The sequence below is a fragment of the Chelonoidis abingdonii genome, chromosome 8 (assembly GCF_003597395.2).
Source record: "Chelonoidis abingdonii isolate Lonesome George chromosome 8, CheloAbing_2.0, whole genome shotgun sequence".
Taxonomy (NCBI): domain Eukaryota; kingdom Metazoa; phylum Chordata; order Testudines; family Testudinidae; genus Chelonoidis; species Chelonoidis abingdonii.
In genome coordinates, this window is record NC_133776.1 from 55,834,421 (window position 1) to 55,846,913 (window position 12,493).

Below are 12,493 nucleotides of genomic sequence, written 5' to 3' on the forward strand. Positions count from 1 at the left end.
CAGGGGGGTTTGGTTTCGGTTTTTTGGTGGGTTTTTTTCCTTTTGACCCGCTGGTTGAAATGTTTTCAAATATTTTGCTGAAAATGGATCGTGCAAAATTTAGGAAAAATTTTTGGTGACTTTTTCTCCCACTATTTTTTCAATAGTGCTTAAAAATAAATACAACCAATAAATACATTGAATGTAACATCATTTTGACATCACTTGTCTGTGTTTCATAAAGCCAACATAATGATATGTGGTTGCAGAAATGCTCCATTAGCACTTACAGAGGACGATCTGCCTACCTCACAGCTTTGCTACGTGGAACTATTAAAGTCATCTATTCATTGTACTGTGGTAGTGATTAGCGATCCCATTCAGGGATTGGGCCCAATCAGGGATCAGGGCCCCATCGTGCTAAGCGCTGTACATACACATATCACAAAAAGTCACTCCCAGCCCTAAACTGCTGCCTGACTTAGGACAAAAGACAACAGGTGGATCCACTAGTACAGACAGGGGCAGCACAATGCACCAGTGAGACTGTTGTGGTTAGAGTAATAATCAGCAGTCACAGCCCATCAGTGGCCTAGCCATTGTCCTCGCAGAGGTAAATTTAAAGGCACAACCTGAAAGAGGGGAACCTAGTGGCCTTGCAGATGGTCACAGGAAGCATCTTCCATCCATGAGGCCATTCCTGTGCTGCTTGGCAATGAGGGTCTGCCATGCCCTGGGACTGCTGCCCACCATCACCATCTGTAGACACAAAGCACCTGATGACATTAATTTGCAGCAGGGTTAAAACAAACAAAAGGAAGTACTGCTTCATGCAGCCCACAGGCAACCTGTGGAATTCACTGCCAGGGAATGGTGTGAAGGCCAAAAGTATAACTGATTTCAAAAGAGAATTAGACACGTTCAGGGACGATAGGTCCATCAGTGGCTATTAGCCAGGATGGTCAAGGGGACAGCCCCATACTCTGGGTGTCCCTAAACCTCTGACTGCCAGAATCTGGGGCTGGATGACATTCAAAAGTGTCCTGTTCTGTTCACTCCCTGTGAAACATCTGACATTGGCCACTGTCAGAAAACTGGCTACTGGGCTGGATGGACCATTGGTCTAACTCAGTATGGTCATTCCTGTATAAGGTGGCGACAGTAAAGGTCAGAGGGCAAAACGTGGAGCTAAACAGCCTTAGATCCAAATTGTCAAACAGATTTAGGCACCTAACTCCTGGGCCTTTGGTCCTTATTCGCGGGCCTGCCTAATCCTGTAAGATAGGTCTGGAATATGCCCTACTACTGGGTGACTTGCACACCTAGGGGTCTGCTTCCCACTTCAGTCCCTCACTGTGGTTTCCAGAATTCCCCCTTCCCTCTCATTTTCCCTCCCTGGACACTGGCGTGAAGGCTCTGCCAATGAGCCCACCCAGCAGGCCCTGACTGTAGATTGTGCAGCATTCAGTCTCCAGGCTACACCAGCCAGAAACTGGAGAAGATCCACAGCCAGGCTGTCAAGCCCAGGTGAGGAAGCCCTGCCTGTGTCATGAGCTGTCGTGCCTCTTCCCATTGGGGGTGATGAAGATGCTGCTGGAGAGCAGCAGGCACCTGGCCGAGTTTAATTAGCTCAACATCCTTTAAAAGCTTCTGTCCAACTGACAGCACATTTGTCAGAGGCTCCAGGGACCACAGTTGTGCTCTGAGCAGGATTGATTTGGTGAAGGCCAGAGAGCTCAGTAATGAGCGTACAGGTCAGTGCAGGCTTGTGCCTCACATACACATTACACTGGCTATGGCCTACGGTGGCTTTGACAATGAGGCACCGTGGCAATAAAGCCAGAACCTACTGCCAGACCCCTACAGTGTAACCCCGGGTGACAGTCAAGCCTCTTTACCGCATCTTTTTGCCATGCCCTAGCAGCCATCCTCAGCCCACCAGAGAGCAGAAACCATGGCCCCGCAGCGTCTGCCCCTCCATGGCAGCCCTCTGCTGCTCCTGACGTCCACTGCACACCTCCTGACCAGTGCTAGCCCTGCTCTCGTTCATCATGCAGATCACTGCAGATGGAACTGTGTCCCGCTTGGCCAAAGGGAGTCAGGAAAGGTGCAGCGGTGTCAGCCGTGGCCTGAACTGCGGGGGATTCCCAGCACCAATGGCACTATTCAGAGGCTGTGGGAGCTCCTGACCTAGCTACTAGGAGGTGGGGATCAATTGTGGAGTCCAATCACAGCACAGAGAACTGAGCTCTTGAGAGAATAAAAGAGAAACGAGGCTGGGAAATGGGTGGTGGACATGCGGAGGGGCTGGAGGCCAGAGAGGCAGCTGAAGTCAAAGATGTTACACGCCGTCTTTATAAATGGACTTTGTTGGCATAATTCTCCGTATTGCTCATCTTTGCACTCTGACAGCATTTATCATTTTGAGTCTCTTGTATGTAACTCTACCAGAAGCTGGACACCTGGATCCCCAACGTTCACGCCCTGTGATAGTCCCCAGGGTACACTCTGGACTGTGAAACAGCAGTATCCCCTTAACTCTCTAGCCTGCTGTGTCTTTTACACTGCTTTGCTGTCAGAAGAGTCACTCCTGGCCTGCTCATGCAGCTCTCCCCAGGCAAAAAATCACACCCAGCTGAATACGTGAATGCTTGCCCAACCAGCCATGAATCACAGACTGGGTGGCCGCCTACTACATAATCAGGGCATTCATTCTTCCATTACACACAAGCTCCCAGCTCTCTCCTTCAGCTATGCCTTGCGAGTTACCAGACTTTCCCTCGACTGCTCCGCAAGATCATTTGTTATGCTCCTACTGTCGCTGCATCAAGCTAAAATAGTTTGCAGGGTTTGTTGCTCCCCTGAAGGCAGTTAGCATGGCCTCCCTGGCTGAGAATAACAAGAATTCAGAGGGGGCTGAAATTCATTGTGTCTGGTTTGGGTTTTTTTAACATCGCTCAGTTTCCTAACAGGCAAGTCAGTTTGTGTCTCATTTCTACCAGGCAAGGGGCTGGAAGAACACAGGGGGTCCTGGGTGTTGTTTGTGGGTTATTTGATTGATTTATCACAAGCAGCTGCTGCCCCGATTAATTTGGCAGGGAAACAATTCAAGGATTAGATGGCACAGGGCATTTCTGAGAAACAACTGGAACTCAGCTGAGGCCAGCGCATTGCGGAGGGAAAGCAGCAAGATGTATTTGTTATAGAAATCATCACGCAGAGCTAGGTCTAATGCAGCCATTAGAATCTGATTTGAGAATGGGAATCCCTAAAGAAGCACAGGTTTTTCAAGGTGAGGAAGGGTCATAAACCCACTAAATTTGCTTTGGAAAGATAATCAAACTAATCTGTTTTACTTGCTACACTTCTTGTCCCTCCAATGCAGCACATGCCACCATGCATCGCATAATGTGTGTTTGTGTACACAGACACACCGGCCATTTGCTATAACCAGAATGTAGTCCTGTTTCCAGGAGCTGTGATCACTAGCTTTTGAGGGGCAGCCCAGTCTCTATATGATCCAGAAGGGTAAAATCAGAAAGAGAAGTGTGTTCCATCATAGAATATCAGGGTTGGAAGGGACCTCAGGAGGCCATCTGGTCCAACCTCCTGCTCAAAGCATGACCAATCCTCAGTCAGCCCAGGGTCAGAGGTGTCTGTAACAAGCAGCTGCTCTATCACTTTCTCTCTGCTCCAAACCAGCTCCCATGCGCGGCCTTTTAGACGAAAAAGTGTAAGAAATGCACAGAGGTCTTTGTCTGGAGTAGCACTGGGTCTACAATCAGTGTACCTGCACCGGTGCTGACCCCTGCCTGTAGACATGTGCAAGGGCGGTTTGAGCTAAGGGCAACCATGGCTCTTTCAGATGCTCTAGGATGGTATCTACCTGTGTGTTCCCATGTAGGACAGAGAAGTAAGTGTTACTCATGCTGGATACCGGGGGTGCTCTCCACTAAGAACTCAATTCCTAGCACAAGTAAAGAAACAGCCAGCCCTCAAAACATCTCTGAGAGCAGGGGACCTTGTAGTCCACCTAGTTTCTCAGTATGTTTAAAAAACTGCTGCGCTCCACAGAGAGAGGGAAAGTCCCCAGGCATTCGGCACGACATCCCACAAGCTGCACAAATGCACACCCAGCCCAGGCAGTAACGAAGCTCAAAAACTGACACCACTAACAGTGCTGAAGACTAAGTAGCTAGTTAAATATTTGAGCATGAAACATTTGTCTGGAACCAATGGTCAAGCCAAGGGGAGATGGCTCTTGTACAGCCCCTAGTCCCCAGGCTAGTCTTCGCCGGAGGACAGATTGGAGGGCTGAGACGTGGGCTGTGAGCTTAGCTGAATGGGTGGTGAGTTGAATATTACTAACAATTCATTTCTATTCAGGCATTTGTTGTAACAAACACAACCAAGACCCTATAAGCCAGATCTTCAGCCATTTTTAATTGGCACAGCTCCATTTACAGTGAAACCCATTCATACTAGCTGAGGATCTGGCCCAAAATCTGCCAATAAAAAAATCAGTACCTGTCTCCATTAATAAAATCATATTAACAAGGCTTTGGAACATCACAGCTGTGCCGAGTTCAGTTCTAGGCCTATCCCACCCACACGTACACACAGGAGTACCTGCCCTTTCAATTAAAGATTGAGCCAGCTCACCAGCCACATCTCTGAGACCTCCAACCAGACGCCCAGCAGAATACACTAGTGTATGTGGAACTAAAAGCGTTTGCAAGCTGGCGGTCTTTGCACATGCTCCGTCTTAGTCCTGGTCCCCTCATCCACCTTGTGGCAGAAGGTGCCACCCAGCTGAACCACTGCCATCTGGTGGTGATTTATAGCCATCACCACAGAGCACATTCTTTATTACTAGGCACTTGGTCTTCTAGGAGACTGGATGTTGCTTTCTTGATTAGCGTTGAAGGAGCATAGCTGAGCTGTCAAGAAAGTCCATTTCCCCACCTTCTAACCACACCAGGTGGCTTTCATTCTGCTCCCAACCTTCCCTGTGTTCCAGACATATTTGGTGTCTCCTTACGTTCGTAGATGCAGAGTATTTATGTCAGACAGACTCAGGAGAGAGTTGTTTCTATGAACAGAAGGGATCCCACCGCATTTTAAGGCTCTGGTATGAGTATTTGCGTGTGGTGTGTCCCCCCAATTCATTTGAGTCATTGTCACACACTAAGGGCATGTTTCACTGGCAACGTTAAGGGCTCCGGCAGCGCTTTAACATGGCTTGTGTAGTTGTGGCATAGCCCACCTCCACAAGGGGCGTAGCTAGTAGTGCTGGTGTACTGGCACATTACAGAGCTGAAACTTGCAGCACTCGGGGGTGGGGGGGGGTGTATTTTTTCACACCCCTGAGCAAGAAAGTTGCAGTGCTGTAAAGTGCCACTGTAGACAACCCCTACGTCCTGCATAGGCCCTTAGCTCATGGAGGAATATGTTCATTTATCACGCAGATAACTCTTTTAGATGAGGCTTCCTTGGAAACCCCCATGTGAGCATCTGTGTAGCTAATAGACAAGCATGGCTCCATTTGGAGCTTTTCCACTTGCTTGGGTAAATGATTTGTTTTGTAACCTTCTATAAAAGTGTCTTTGCCTAAAGGAATGTGCTGTCAGATGGATAAATATTACTCCACTTTACTCCTTTTTTCAAAAAAAGGTGTTACTGCAAATGGAAAGCAAAGAATGTAGGTTATCATTTTCCAATCCAGGTGCCTGTCTGGAAGATGCTTTAGTTAAACACGACTTATTGGATTCAATGCAGGAGGAACTGGGTGACATTCTATAACCTTTGTTATATAGGAGGTCCAACTAGATGATCTAATTGTCCCCTTTGGCCCCAAAATCTCTGATTCTAACACTAGGCACTTGAATAAGAATGGCCTGATGCTTTAGTATATGCCATGCTCTAGCCAGCTACAGCCTTTGGAAGAATCCTTCCTGATGGGCCATTGTTCCACAAGATTCATTTGCATTTTCCCCTTCTAAAACCAGTTCCTTGATCTTGTGTAGCTTGAAACTTGTCTGAAAATGATCATTCATCTCCACACAAAAAATTCAAAAGAAATTAAATCTTTTTGTCTTTTAAACATCTTTTCCCACTTAAATGTTCATTTTCAATGAAAGCTTAAAAGCCAAACTGATTTTTTTTCTATTTTCATAAGGTTTTTTCCCCACCTCCAAAAACTGAAAAATATCTAAAGAAACATTTTCCCTGGGAAAAAAAAAAGTTTGACTGAAACATGTTAACTGGTTTCTCCTGTTGCTGTGTAAAAGACCCATACAAACAATCAAGGAAATTTGACTGTTCATGGGGGGCATACAGCATTCTCTGTGCAAACTGCTTTCAAATTCAACAGTAACTATTCCTTGCCGAATCTCTTTCACATCTATGACTTTAAGAGGAGACTTGTAACAATAGTAAGGGGTTTGGACAGCAGCGTGATTATTAAGTTCCGTCCCTTTAACTGTAGGCCTGTTATCATCAGTTTCACATCTTCCAGTGGAGACAGTTCCACCAGGAATTTTCAGCTGGTCTCTTGGCACTGAAGAATTAACATTGAAATGCCTGGCTTTTGTCAGTTTGTGTAACATTATTTACCTATCCATTTACCCTCTCCCTCCATTCCCTGCCTCCCCCCATAACCCTCAATGCAGATGACAAACTGGGTGCTGTAGCTGATATATAGTTATGACATTTTGTAGATTTCCATGCTGTATAGGTATGTGCAGTCATTCTTTTGCGCTGCTGCAGTTGTTTTTTACAATGGATGTTAACGTTGGGGAAAGGCTTTACTTCCTGTGGAGCAGCAGCAACACAACCTGAGAGGCTTGGGGCAGGGCAGGGAAAAAGAGAGCGCTGAAGGCATTTGGAAGAAAATTCATTGACCAAAATGAGTAATAAACAGTCTTGTACTAACACATCTTGCTTTAATGGAGGACTCAAAAGACCCAGATTCTATTTTAGCTCTGCCACTGTCCTGCTGGGTGACATCATGCTGGCCACTTGACCTCCCTGGGCCCCTATTTTTCCTCCCACTTTATTTGTTTCAGTTGTAAGATCAATGGGCTAGTCTACACTGAAAACTTAACATCAACATGGCTGTGTCTCTTGGGGATGTGAAGTATCCACACTTCAAGAGACCTAGCTAAGCTGATCTAATCCCAATGGAAGAATTCTTCCATCACCCTAGCTACCGGCTCTCAGGAAGGTGGATTAGCTGCCATGATGGGAGAACCCCTCCCGTTGCTGTACTGTCTCCACTGACGCACTGCAGCAGCACCGCTGTAGCGTGTTAAGTGTAGACAAACTTACAGGTCTGTCTTCCCTGCAGAGTTAAAATGGGTTCTGACTCAGGTGCTGCCCCTACATGCAAATTTCTGCATTTCATAGAATTTTATTTTAAGCTTTAACAGCTTAATTTAAGTAATTATGGACTCAGAATGAACTAAGTTTTGACTGGGGCTGATGGAGATCTGCCTGTGGGGAATTCGAAGAGAAGGGAATCTGGCTGGGGGAACCTGGGGAGGGGAGGGTTAGAGGACTTGAGGTTGACAGCTGTGTGTTAGATGTTTGGCTGTGTGTGTGTGTGTGTTCTTTCCGTGTGCTGCCCCTGCTCTGTGCAGACAGCCGGCATAGCAGACTTGAGCAAACCGCTCAATGACCACAAGATCTGTCAAGGTACGAAGGCACCGGGCCAGGTTTATTGTCGACAAAGCATGCTACTAGTATCTCACAGACTCTACTGGATCTCAAATACATGTATGCCCGTAACAATGGATCAGCTCAGTGAACGGCAGAACTTTCCATTCCTCCCTAGGCTAGACAAAGACGCTTCCTCTGAGATAACTTGTTTGTATTGGGGTATAAAAATGTATATACTGCACCTTTGACATGATTAGTTACTGCCCCTTGATGTGGCTAGTTATTGCCCCTTGATGTGGCTAGTTGTTATCCATCACCTTGTACATGTTGGTTTGATTAAAACATCTCTATTACATACTGTTATCCTGACTTTATCTTTTAGGAGAGGTCAGTGTGTTCCTGTTATCCTTGGGAAATGTTTTGTACCATCCTTGATATCGGGATATTTTGGTATCACTTGATATTGGGCAAGGGCAGCAGATTTATATAATTTTTGGTGGTGCCTAGAACAGGTCCAAGTCCCCCTCCCCCCAGACCAACATACACACCTGCCTAAGGCTCTGGGAGGGAGTTTGGGTGCTGGGTGCAGGCTCTGGGCTGGGGCAGAGCGTTGGAGTGCAGGAAGCAGTGCCAGCTCTGGGAGGGAGTTTGGGGTGCAGGCTCTGGGAAGGAGTTTGGGTGCAGGAGGGGTGAGGGATCAAGCTCTGGGAGGGAGTTTGGGTGAGGGATGCAGGATCTGGGTTGGGGCAGGGGGTTGGAGTGTGGGAGAGGTGAGGCACTTACCTTGGGCGACTCAAAAGCGACCCACACACCCCTCTGGCAGCAGCTCCTAGGTGGGAGGACCGGGGGTCTCCATGCACTGGTGCCTGCAGGCACCACCTCCGCAGCTCCCTTTGGCAGCAGTTTCAATGGCAGAGTCAGTGCTTGGGGCAGGGGCAGCATGCAGAGACACCCTGCCCCCCCTGCCCCCCGAGGTGTCGCAGGGAAGTGCTGGCCACTTCCAGGGGCAGTAGGCAGGGCCAGGGGAGAGACCCACTCCCAAACTTTGGTGGAGCCGGGCCCCCGTGCTCTGAATATTCCTGGAGCATGGGCACCACAGACCTGTACAATGTGCCATCCATGATACTGGGATGTGTTTGCACGAGTACTCTGTGCCTAGCACTTCTTAGGAATGGGTATTTTTGCAATATTATCCCCAGTTTTGCCAGATTTTGTGAGCAGGTCCTGCCTTTTGCTCACAGTTTGTTTTTGCTTTATATTAGTAAAGCTTTGACTACTTTAGCCCAGGCCTTAGGCCTCATACCAGGCCTCTGATGCAAGGGCTTATGTTTTAGGTTCTCTTCCTACTACAAGCTGGCTGGGAATTTTGCAACATAATGGATTTTTCCATCAGCAACTGCCCATTTGTCAAAACCAAACCTTTTCATGGCAATGAGCCAGTTTCAATAAACTTTCCTGAGGTCCATGGTGGAATTAGTGGCCCAACTCAGAAAGGTGGGGGGAGGGAAGACCTGCCCCAGAATAGCATGGTGGGTAGGGCACTTACATAGGATGGGGGAGACCAGTCAAGTCCCTGATCTCCCTGATTCAGAATCAGGCCTCCCACATCCCAGGTGAGTGCCCTGCGCAGCAGGCTATTGGCTGGTCTGGCCTGGAGGCATCTCTCTGGCTTGTCACAGCAAACTATGATGTCTCATGTCCAGCCTGGTGCAGAACAGGAAAGCGTTCCAAGTTACACAAAGTTCTGTGAGACTGGACAGCTGTTTCCTGCCCAACTCCAATGAGGCTAGACTGAAAGCAGGGGCTCGGGCGAGAGAGCAGGGGATGCTCTGGTGTGGTGTGTCAGTGCGTGTTAAAGGGCAGTCTGGCCAAGATATATATATATATATATATATATATATGTGTGTGTGTGTGTAGTGTAAGATGGCTCGGGTGCTCTGTACACACGTGTGTGTGTGAAATAAAAGCGCCAGATGTTCGGTGCTGTGCATAGCCCATGTGCATGTAGAAGGGCGAGCAGGGCTCACAGGGGAGGGGTAAAGAGGTGGGAAAATCTTGGAGCTAATGTCCAGGTAAAGCCCCCACTTCCACTAAATGCCCTTTGTCTAAGGCTTCAGGGTTCCCATTCCCTCCTTCCCTCTGTGGCAGGATGTGCTGCAGTCTGGCTCCTTGAAATGTCCCTAACTGCCTGGACTCACAACTCCTTCCTCTTGGTGAGGAAGCTCGGGGTAGGGCTGTGCTTTCAAACAAGCTTCCCTTGCTGCGCTCTAGCCTGGTCTGGCAGAGGGCTGCTCTCAGTTCCTAGACTCAGACTCAATATAGACTCATAGGTAGAAGGGACAATACTGACATCTAGTCTGACTCGCTGGACACAAGGCAGGCACAGAACCCATACCATCCACTTTTATACCCTAACAATGCCCTGAGTTATTGAAATCCTCAAAATTGTGGTTTGGTAAGACTCAGCTGCCGAGAATCCACAGCCAAGCGACCCATGCCCACGCTGCAGAGGACGGCGAAAAACCTCCAGGGCCCCTGCCAATCCACCCTGGAGGAAAATTCCTTCCCGACCCCAAATATGGCGATCAGCTAAACCCTGAGCATGTGGGCAAGACTCACCAGCCAGCACCCAAGAAAGAATTCTCACACCTTCGCCTTGGTTCATGTCCTCCCAGTTAGGACTGGGCTGATTCAGCCAAATTCCCCAGTCCCCCCTCTGGCTCCCATCCTAGGGAACCCCTCTCATGACTCCAAGCTCTCCCGTAATTCCCCTGCTGAGGCTGTGTCTGCCCTTGCTCTGGGGAGTCACGTACCAGCTGCGTTATCAGGTTAAGCACATAGACTCCCTGAATAAAGCCTGGCCCTATTGCCCAGCTACTCTGCTTCTCCTTTAAAGGAGTCATGGCACAGAATGGGTTGGCTGATCCAGCTTATTACCCCTTAAAGGGGACAGACCCCTGCTGCAGCATACAACCTCCAACAAGCTGACGTACCATCACATGGGAACCCCCTCTCAAAACCATTTCGCACCATTGCAGCTCCTACACATCACAGCTCTCCCCATGTGAAAACCCATACATCTAGGACCAAATGAAAACAGCTCCTCTCTGACAGCAGCACTCATGGATAGTGTCAGCAGCACGGGAAGACACATTGGGGCTGATGCATCCTCCCCATCACAGCTTGGCTAGGACCTACATGCTGAGAGCATCAACAGGGCTTTTGCCCTCCTCCCGGCCGTAGCAGAGTTCTGCACACGCTGCGCTCCCCCCTAAGCCACACACTTCATGGGAAGTTGCTTAATCCAAGCACTTAGCCTGGTTATTAAAAACAGAATGGAAATTTGTGGCGTTTCTTTTCCTCTTCACCCTGTCTACTGCTCAGCTAGGTGGGTTGCCCAAGGGCCAGCGGAATAAATTCCCAGGACACCCTGAGCCCCTCTTGTCCATCTCTTGAGAGCAGTTGTGATTTGAAACCACCTCTTCCAGCCAGCTCAACGGGGACAAAGCAAGTGCAGTGCCCTTTTCTCCCAACAGCCGGGTGGGGCTTGGGAAAGGCATTAAGATGATGACTGCATGGGGAAAATACCAAGCCATGGTCTCCACTCCCTGAATCTCATCTGCTGGCTAGTCAGGGGACGGGACTATGAGTCTATGAGACTTTCCATTGTCTCTTCTAGCACATCTTGGCTTCTAGTACAAAGGAGGGGTAACCCGCTAGTTGAGTTTGCAGCATTCCCCTCAAGCGGGCAGTTCACATAGAAGCTAATAGCCTACTAATGCCGACAGCATAGACTTGCTTTTTGGGAACTGCAGGTTGTAGCCTAGCTGACAGCCTGTGGTGAGGGTCATTACTGATACACTCTATGCCCCTTTATTCCTGGCAGGCCAGAGAAGACTCTCTCTATACCTCACCCCTGAGCAAAGGAGGGCTTTCTCCAGCCTGATGCAGGGGAACAGGTGATGATGTTAAACCACTGCCTGGCTGCTGGGCCTTCCTTCTTCCAGAACCAGCTCCTCGCTGCACCACAGACTTAGCAAAGTGCTGCACTGTGGAGGAGGAAGAGACCAATTAGCAGCCATAGGAGAAGTCTGCCATAGCCCCTGCTCCAGTTAAGCAGACCCCTCATGGAGGTATGGCTGCATTGACGGCAACCAGAGTCCCAACCTTCGGATGCCCAGGGGTTTGCTTCAACATGCACTAAGTGCAGCTGATTTGAAGGGAGCCAAAGTGGGGCTGCAGTTGGGGGGAGGAGGGCAGGAGCCTGCTTATTTTTACTGAAGTAGCACCCCTCCAGTCCCTCCTCCCTGTGACCACGAAGTGGCACATCAGCTTTATGGGTGAAGGGACTATGCAGGACACCAAGCTAAGAAACATCTCTACTCCCAGGGGCAGTAGGAGCCAGGGCAGGTCTCTCTCTGGAGGACACGACAGGAAACTGAGCAGCAACAGCAGGTTCCCACCAGCACTGTGCTGGCTCAGCTGGCTGAACAGAACAAAGTCACGGGGCTGGGGTATGTCACCGCACAGACAAACGCTGTAAGATCGTTGCTAACGCTCCAGGGTTCAGAGACACAGGTGAGGCTACATCTATGAGGAAGTTAAAACTGGTGTGACCAACAGCAGTTTAATAATGCCAGTTAAGCAGTGCAAGCCCCTATGTGGACGCACTGAATTTGATTTAAGCCTTACTTAATGATTTAGCGTAAGTCGATTACTTACTGAATTAAGCTCAATCAATAGAAGCCAGGTTTGCCCTGGTCTCACAGTGCTGAGCCAGAACAAACCGTGTGAAATCTGTCATAAGGACAACAACCCTTCCACTAACCAACATTCAGAGAAACACCTCTGGCTC